Consider the following 8,389-nt stretch of genomic DNA (forward strand, 5'->3'; position numbering starts at 1 on the left):
AGGTGCTGGTGGAGGTGCAGGTGGAGGAGCCGGTGCAGGTGGAGGAGCTGGTGGAGGTGGAGGAGCTGGTGCTGATGGAGGTGCCGGCATAGCAGTGGCAGGAACTGGAATGGATCCCCAGGTGATCAGAGAGTAAAACAAGCACCTCAGGGCTGGCCGTCGGGAAAGCTGGGTTCTAGTTCCCGCTCTGCTTCCTTGGACTAAGTTACTTAACCTCCCTGGGTGTGTGTCGGCAAACACGTGGTGTGGATCTGTGCAGGCCACCTCTCGTGGCCGTTCCAAGGGGCACGAGAGGCTAACAGATATGAAAATCTATTGCCACCACGGAATGCCGTTCCGGGGAGAGCTGGTGGCGGGGGGTTCAAAGGAGGGGCACCAGGCGCTAGAGGGCAGCCAGACCGGAAGAGGGAAGAGGAGGGGCGGGAAGGCCCCCCTCGCCCCTGGGGGTGGGGGGGCTTAGCTGGAGGTGCGCGTGTAACAAAATGCTTTGGGGGCCAGGCCCTTTGCCGCCCGGTGACTCGGCCCGTCAGTCTTGCTGCCCAGGGCTCTCCTCTCCCCGCTGAGCTTTCCCCTGCGGGCTGGCGCTGTGAGCAGCGGGGCTCTGGGAGCTCCGACTGGCCTCTCCAAGCAGGCCATGCTGGCCCAGCAGGGCACCCCCGGCCACAGGGCTGTGAGCAGAGGCAGAAAAGAATAGAGCCACTCAAGGAGTACGCAGCGGCCGGATCCCACAGGGATCAGATGTGGGCGTTCATCACCCAAATGCAGACGGAACAAGCTGGGCTGGGTGCGTACACCTGCAAGTGGGGTGAGGAGAGCCCGGGAAGGGCCTTTAAGGAGGTGTTCCTAGAGGAGGGACCTTGGGCTGAGCCTTTGCATCTATTAGGGTTATCTGTCAGTAAGAGACAGAAAACCTGTATCAGATGAGCTCGAACAATGAGGGAATGATAATGACGTCCATACTGAAAAATCCAGCAATAGTGAAGGCTTCAGGCACGGTAGGATCCAGGGGTTTAGAGTATCATCAAGGCCATTGCTGGGCTTCACTTTGATTTTCTCATGCATGTGTGGCATTGTTCTGAGCCCAGTTTCCCTCACAGAGGTGAGATGCCCAGCCTGTCTGGTTAGCCTGGGTTCAAATCCTGACTCCATCCCTTACTAGCCACTTTCATCTCTGAAAGCCTTAATTTTCTCATTGGTAATATGAGGATGATCGTAGTACGTATTTCATGGGGCTGCTGTAAAGACTCAACACCTCAGGGCACCTGCGTGGCTCAGTCGGTTAAGCGTCTGTCTCTTGATTTCGGCTCAGGTTATGATCTCAGAGTTTATGAGTTCAGACCCGCGTCAGGCCTGATGGTGCGGAGCCTGCTTGGGATTCTCAGTTTCCCTCTCTTTCTCTGCTCCTTTCCCCCACCTCAAAATAAATAATTAAGCTTAAGAAAACAGGGGCACCTGGGTGGCTCAGTTAAACATCCGACTTTGGCTCAGGTCATGATCTCACGGTTTGTAGGTTTGAGCCCCACATTGAGCTCTGTGCTGACAGCTTGGACCTGGAGCCTGCTTCAGATTCTGTGTCTCCTTCTCTCTCTGCCCCTTCCCCACTCACACTCTGTTTCTCTCTGAAAAATAAACATAAAAAATTTTTAATTCAAAAATTAAATATATATATTTACATACATAAAATACTAAACACACCATACAGGTAAAGCGCTTGAAATGAGCTCTACCACAGAGGGGCGCTCAGTGAGTAGTAACTAGGTGTACATGGCTGCCTGTGCCCCCAGAGCCCAGGCTTCTTCCTCTACCTCCCAGGAGACCAGGGGCAACCCCAGCGTAAGTCCACGGCTGCCCTCAACCAGGTGCGACAGCTCAGGACTGTGATATGCTCCATGGCTTAGATAACTCAGGACCCCCCGGAGCTGCAGACTGGGTTGGGACCACTCAAGCCAATCGCTAGGGAAAATGAGACCCCTTTAGGAAGGGAAAGGGCAAGAAGGAGGCAATTGGCAATGCCTCCCATATCCTTAAAAGATGAAAGGACATGTTTGGAAAAATCACGGGCCGAGAACAGAGCTGCTTTGGAAGTGGCACAGTGCACGGCCCACACAGCTGGATGTGGCCATCCCAGCCAAGATCGTGAGAGTCTTCAGATAGTACTGCATTCAATATGGTTGGGTTGCAGCTCACAGAAAGTGATGGGAGCTCGGGTGGGAGAGAGGCAAGCGGGAGCCGTGACAAAAGCTTTGGATGTCAGATACAGACAATTCAGGTGAATCATCTTGAATACGGGAGGCGGGGATCTGGCAATTAAAGTCAGGAAGAAAGAGGCCTGTATTTTGATGAATTTATTTTGTGATCCAGCCTTATGTTAGGATATGTATGTTGAGAGAAAGGAATGCAAAATATATATCTAAATACACCTCCTATGTCCCTCTTTTCAAACGTCTTCTGTTCTCAATTTCACATCTATTCATTTCCTCCTGTCCAGGTAGCACTAAGTGAGGGCTTGGAAAATCCCTATAATCACTGACCCTTCTTGAACTTACTTACTAGGTACCAGGCACTATTGTCAGAGGGTTACATGTATTAACTCATTAATCCTCATAGACACCCTGCAAGGGAAGGCCTGCACGAAAGATGAGGAAACCCAGGCATATCGGTGCCGTAACTTGCCCCACGTCAAACCCAGGAAGCAGAGGAGCCAGGATTTGCTCCCAGGCAACTGATTTCAGATTTTTAATTATATTGTGGAGCACAAAATCCCATACCCCCACCAAGATATGCAAGAATACCTAACTGATAATTCTTCGAAATGTATCCGAGGTGAGAATACTCGAAGTTAGAAATCAAGGCCAAAGGGCTCTCAGAATCCTTGGCTCAAAGTCCTCATCCAGAGGCAACAATCTCAGCCTCAGGGCGCCTGGCTGGCTCAGTCAGTAGAGCATGCCACGCTTTGCGCTTGGGCTTGTGAGTTCAAGTCCCACGTTGGGTGCAGAGATTACTTAAAAATAAAAATCTTTTTTAAAAAATCTCATCTTAGTTACTCACTGTGGAATGATCGAAACTTAGACTTGACCTTTAAAGCCCCAGTAACTGCCCTGAGGCTGTTTGGCGGGTCTGGGATAAGAAGTATGGAGGACCCCGTCTTGGGCCAGCATGGGGTGCCTTAGTCAAGGGCGGTGGTCAGCTCACGGTCCCCGGCTCCCTGGTCTGTCCGTGTCCATCGCTCCCCCAGGGGGAGCCTCCGGGGGCCTGGGCCGTGGTCCCGAGCGGGCTGGACATGAATGAAGGGGAGGAGTGGGCCCACGGGGCCCAGGGGCTGGGATGGAAGGCGGTGGAGGAGGATCTGACTCCCTCTGCCTTTTTAGTTTTATTCACCCAATCTCACATCGCCATTTAAACCATTTTAAAGTGTACACTTCGGGGGTGTTGAGGACATTCGTGACCTCTGGCTCTCAAACTTTTGGGCACCCCAAAAGGAAACCCTCCCATACCGATTAGCAATCATCCCCTTGCCATTCTCCTCGGCCCCTGGGAACCACACATCGACTCCCTGCCTCTGTGGATGCACCTGCTGTGGGCATTTCACATACACGGAATCCTACAAGGGCCTGACTCCTTGTACTTAGCAGAGTGTTCTCGAGGCCCACCCGTGCTGCCGCAGGTGTCCGCACTTCATTTCTCCCGAGGGTTGGGTGCTGTTCCGTCGTAGGATAGACCACGTTTGGCCTATCAGTTGTTGAGCGGCTGGGTTGTTTCCACCTTGTGGCTGTTGTGAGCAGCGCTGCTCTGGACATTCAGGGACGAGTTTGGTTTGAACACCTGTTTCCAGTTCTCTCGCTGGGTCATCAGGTGTTGAACTGAATGTTGAAGGTTGAAGTCCCCGAGGAACCTGCTGACGGATTCCCCACCGCGGGGGGGCATCGTCTTACAGTCCCTCCGTGTGCACGCACGAGTTCCGCTTTCTGTCTCTGTTCTTGCAGTCTTCATGCCGGGCCAGCAGGAACACGGTGAGAGGCTACTTCCTGGCGGGCCGGGACATGACCTGGTGGCCGGTGAGTGTCCCGCCCCCCTCCCCCACATCTGACTCCGGAAGCAGGTGCTGGCTAGCGGCTCATCCCTGAGGTCGCTTTGTGTGTCTTCCTCGGCCAAGGTCACTGCCCCGGGGTGGGGGGCCCGGCGATGGGGCAGGTTGAGGCCAGCAGGGGGCCCCCAAGCTGGGAGTGCGGGGAGGGACGGGGTGCCGGGAATGGGCTTTGGCGTCTGGCGGGGGCAGCCTGCCGCTGATTCCTATTCCTCTCTGTCTTCCAGATTGGAGCCTCTCTCTTTGCCAGCAGCGAGGGCTCAGGCCTCTTCATTGGACTGGCGGGCTCGGGTGCGGCCGGGGGCTTGGCCGTGNNNNTGGCCGCAGCTGTGAGAGGCTGCAGAGGGCTTGAAAGGTGCTGGATCGGGGTCCACTGGGGTCTGCCCTCGGCCCGAGGGGCAGCCAGTGTCTGGACGGGCGGCGTCCTGGGGAAGGCTGGGCCTCGGAACGCCAAGGGGCTGGACAGGCCAGCACGGAGGGAGCTGTTAGCCTTGGCCACAGGGAGGGGAAGAGGCGAGTTCTTCCCTCTGCAGGCTCTCTGGCGAGTCAGGTCTCCAGTGGGCTGGTCCTGGATGCAGGGTCTGTGGGAACGGGGCGTGCTGTGCTCACTCTGTCCCTGTCCCCTCAGGCCACGTATGTGCTGCTGGCCCTGGCGTGGGTGTTTGTGCCCATCTACATCTCCTCGGAGGTGAGTCTAGTCCCGGGGACACAGGGTGGCCTCACCTGGGTCAGGGTCCTGCTCCCCCTTCTTGGCGGTGCTGACGAGCAAGAACCCCGGCTTGACGTGGTGGAGCGAGCCCACTGCGTTCTTCTTAGTCCAACTCACATTCCGGTCAACCCATGAAGGCCTATCCTTGAATCCGCGAGCCTGGGAACTGTGGCTGCTGGTTCCCACAGCCCCCACCCGCTGCACCTGGGGGGTGATGCTCGAGCACACAGGTGGCACCTCTGGGCCGCACACCTGGGCCACACATCTGGGCCACACACCTGGGCCACACACCTGGGCCACACATCTGGGCCGCACACCTGAACCACACACCTGGGCGACACACCTGAGCCACACACCTGGGCCGCACACCTGGGCAACACTGTCCCCAGCTCTGCCCACGCCTTTGGCCCACCAAGCAGTCACGAGATCCAGTGGTTTCTATTTTCTGGATGTCTCCCAGTCCTTCCCCATCGAGCATCAATAGCTCCTCCAGATTTGTCACAGCAGCCTCCAAACTTGTCCTTCTGTCCCTAGTCCATGTCCCAGGCTGTGGGATGGTAGTGAGTATGTGGGCCTGTCCTGTCCTTGAGAAGCTCTGGGCCCTGACAGCTGGGTGTGATCTCTGTGGGGGGGTGCTTAGTTCCTGCTCCCTGTCCCCCCCAGATCGTCACCATGCCTGAGTACATTCAGAAGCGCTACGGAGGCCAGCGGATTCGCATGTACCTCTCTGTCTTGTCTTTGCTGCTGTCCGTCTTCACCAAGATATCGGTGAGCTGCCGCCCCGACTCCCAGCATCCAGCTGGCATCTCCTGGGATCATCCCTGCTCTGGGGGCCCCTCAGACACACCCGACATCCTCCCATCTGTCTCTTGTTCAGCAGCTGGGGAAACTGAGGCCCAGAGAGGGACAATGACTTGCCTACACAGTGAGTCTGGGATAGCTGGACCAGGGCTTCCAGAATGCAGGTTCGGCAGCTGGCATGGTCGGGGCCCAAAAGCAGGCCTTCTGACTCCTGGTTTGCCCTGGGTCTAGATATGAGGGCGTTCGGGGTTCGCGCTATGAGAGGCCACCAGTGGGAGCCTGGGGTCAGCCTGGCTGTCTTCCGGGCGCCAGCGTGCCAGCGAGCCAGGACTGCCCACTAGGGGGCGCTGAGAGCCCGCACGGTCTCAGGCTGTTCAGCGGCCACAGCCCGTCAGCTCCTTCATGAAGCTGACCCCTGGCGGCAGCCTCCTGGTATTGGGGTGCCTCCCTAGTGGGCACACCAGGCCTCTTTTTCCTCGGGAGCCTGGACTTGGTCCCCCTGGAAGGGTTAAGGGCAGAAAGCGCACCTCGAATGTCAGTCAAGGCTCACTGAGGGCCGATCTTGTCCAAAAGCCCCTGATGCTACAGATAGGGAAACTGAGGTCCGAGGAGGGGGAGTCACTTGTCTCAGGCTTTCTGGTGACATCATGGTAATGCCATGTCTTCTGGTTCTTGCTCCTGAGTCCATGGGCACCCTGACCTTGACCTTCAAGGCCATCCAGCCTCCCTCAGCCCCAGCTTCTGAAAGAGCTAGGGAGGTGGGGAGCAGGGCCTGCCTCTGGCTGTGTGCACCCAGACGAGGCCGCGGGCCTCCGTTTCCTTGCTCGTAAAGAGGCCGGGCTGTGCCTGCCTCTCATGGCTGCCGTGAGGGGTGTGGGGCCTGTGTGGTACCGGGAAGTGCTCACCGAGGCCAGCCTTTCTCCTCGGTGTGAAGTCGCCTCCTCTTCAGTTCGGCTCTGGGACAGAAAACCATGGGGGCCTTCAATTCCATGGAGGGAGTGGAGGCCTTCCCGCAGAGCCAAGAGCCCTGATGCAGGCCTGGGGTCCCCCCGAGCCTTCATGGGCCCCTGTTGGGGGGTTTGCCCAGAATTGATCGGTCCCCTCCCCACCTCGGGCGTGGGAAGGGTGGCTGGCGGTCCCTGTGCACCCAGGAGTCTGAGCTGGGTCTCCACCCGCTACGCACCCACAGGGGACCCCTGGGGTGTCCTAGAGCTGCTCGTTCCTGTGGGGAGGTTTGCGGGGTACTTAGCCAGCGAGCACTGCACTGCCTTCTTCACTAGAGGTTCTCAGAGCCCTATGTGAGGCTCTCTTCCTCTGGGCCTCCCTCCAGAGACCCGAGGGACCTGGCTCTGCATCACCCCTGAGGCCCGGTTCCTCCTCCTCCCACATTTCCTGAGCACCCCCGGCCCCGGCCCCATACCAGCCGCCTCCCTGGAAGCCAGGGCTACAGAAATAAGCCAGACCCGGCCCCTGGCTTCCAGGCACTCAGGACAGTGAGAGGCGGGAGTATAGACAGGGAATCATGTACAGACCCCGGAAGAGGTGGCATTGAAGCTGGGCTGGAATGGAGAAAGGGACCCTGATGGGGGAGGGGAATCGATGCCAAGGAGAGAGATGGGCGGGGGGTGTAGGATGTGTCCAGGAGCCGGTCGGGTCGGGAGGTCTAGATTCTGGGTGTCTCTACATCAGACACTTCTGGGACCAGAGGTGAAACAGTGTCAAGAGCTGGGAGTAAAGCAATAGGGAGTGGTGGGGACTGAGGCAAACCAGAGCCGGCGTCCGGCCCTCACACGGAGCCCACTCGCTGCCAGGGTCCCACCCCTGGCCTCGCCCTGAGGGCTGCAGTGGGAGATGAGACCGGCAGGCTCTGATGGTAAGGGCCCAAAGCACCGAGGGACACGGGGGCTTGGAGCAGGGGACTGACACAGCCAGCCTTGTGTTAGTGTCTCTGGGACATTTCCGTGGACAGACTGCAGGGGAGAGAAGCCAGAGTGGGGACCGCCCGCTGGGGCCCGGTGAGGCCAACCTGTGTGCGCATTCTCTGCCCCCCAGTGTCACCCTGCTGATGGGCCTGCAGGGGGGCTGGACCTCACTCCGGGCAAGCGTCAAGGGGGCGGCCTGTGTGGGACTCCAGAAGGAAGGATTGCTCAGCAGGAAGGTCCTTACAGACCATGTCATCCTGCAACCCCACTGTGCAGATGAGACCACTGAGGCCTAGAGAGTGACTGTGACTTGCTCAAGGTAATGGTGAGTCAGGCGGAGACCACAGAACCCAGGCCTCTACCTCCTGGCCTCCTAGCCCCCGGGGGCCCGGCCACTGCTCCGCACCGAAGCAGCCAGGACTTGGAGCTTCAAACTCCACACCGTAATGGGGGATGACTCGATTTACCTTCCTATAAAACGGAAAACCACCCACTGACATCAAGGCTGGGGCTCCAACGCCAGAGCTGGGCTGCCGGATGAAGCCGAGAGGGAAGCGGGAGGAACACTCATTGCCCGGCTTGGTTTGGGCGGGACCGGGGCTGCCCTGGCTGATGGCTTTGGGCTGGAACTGTTTGAAGTGCATGTGCCAGGCTGGCCCCCAGAGGCCCTGACCTCACTGGGCAGAGCCCTGGGAATGCCCCAGGCGTCTGCAAGTCCAGCATCGGCCCAGCTGCAGCCTGTCCCAACAGAGACCACAGGGTGCACCTGCTGTCATCCCTCGGGTGGGGGCTCTGCCGTGCAGAGAACATTCAAGGCAGGGTGCAGGGATCACCATCCTGACCCTCAGATGGGGCCGAGGCCCACTGAGCCCC

This window comes from Crocuta crocuta, unplaced genomic scaffold (assembly GCF_008692635.1).
Source record: "Crocuta crocuta isolate KB4526 unplaced genomic scaffold, BGI_CrCroc_1.0 scaffold139, whole genome shotgun sequence".
NCBI lineage: Eukaryota > Metazoa > Chordata > Mammalia > Carnivora > Hyaenidae > Crocuta > Crocuta crocuta.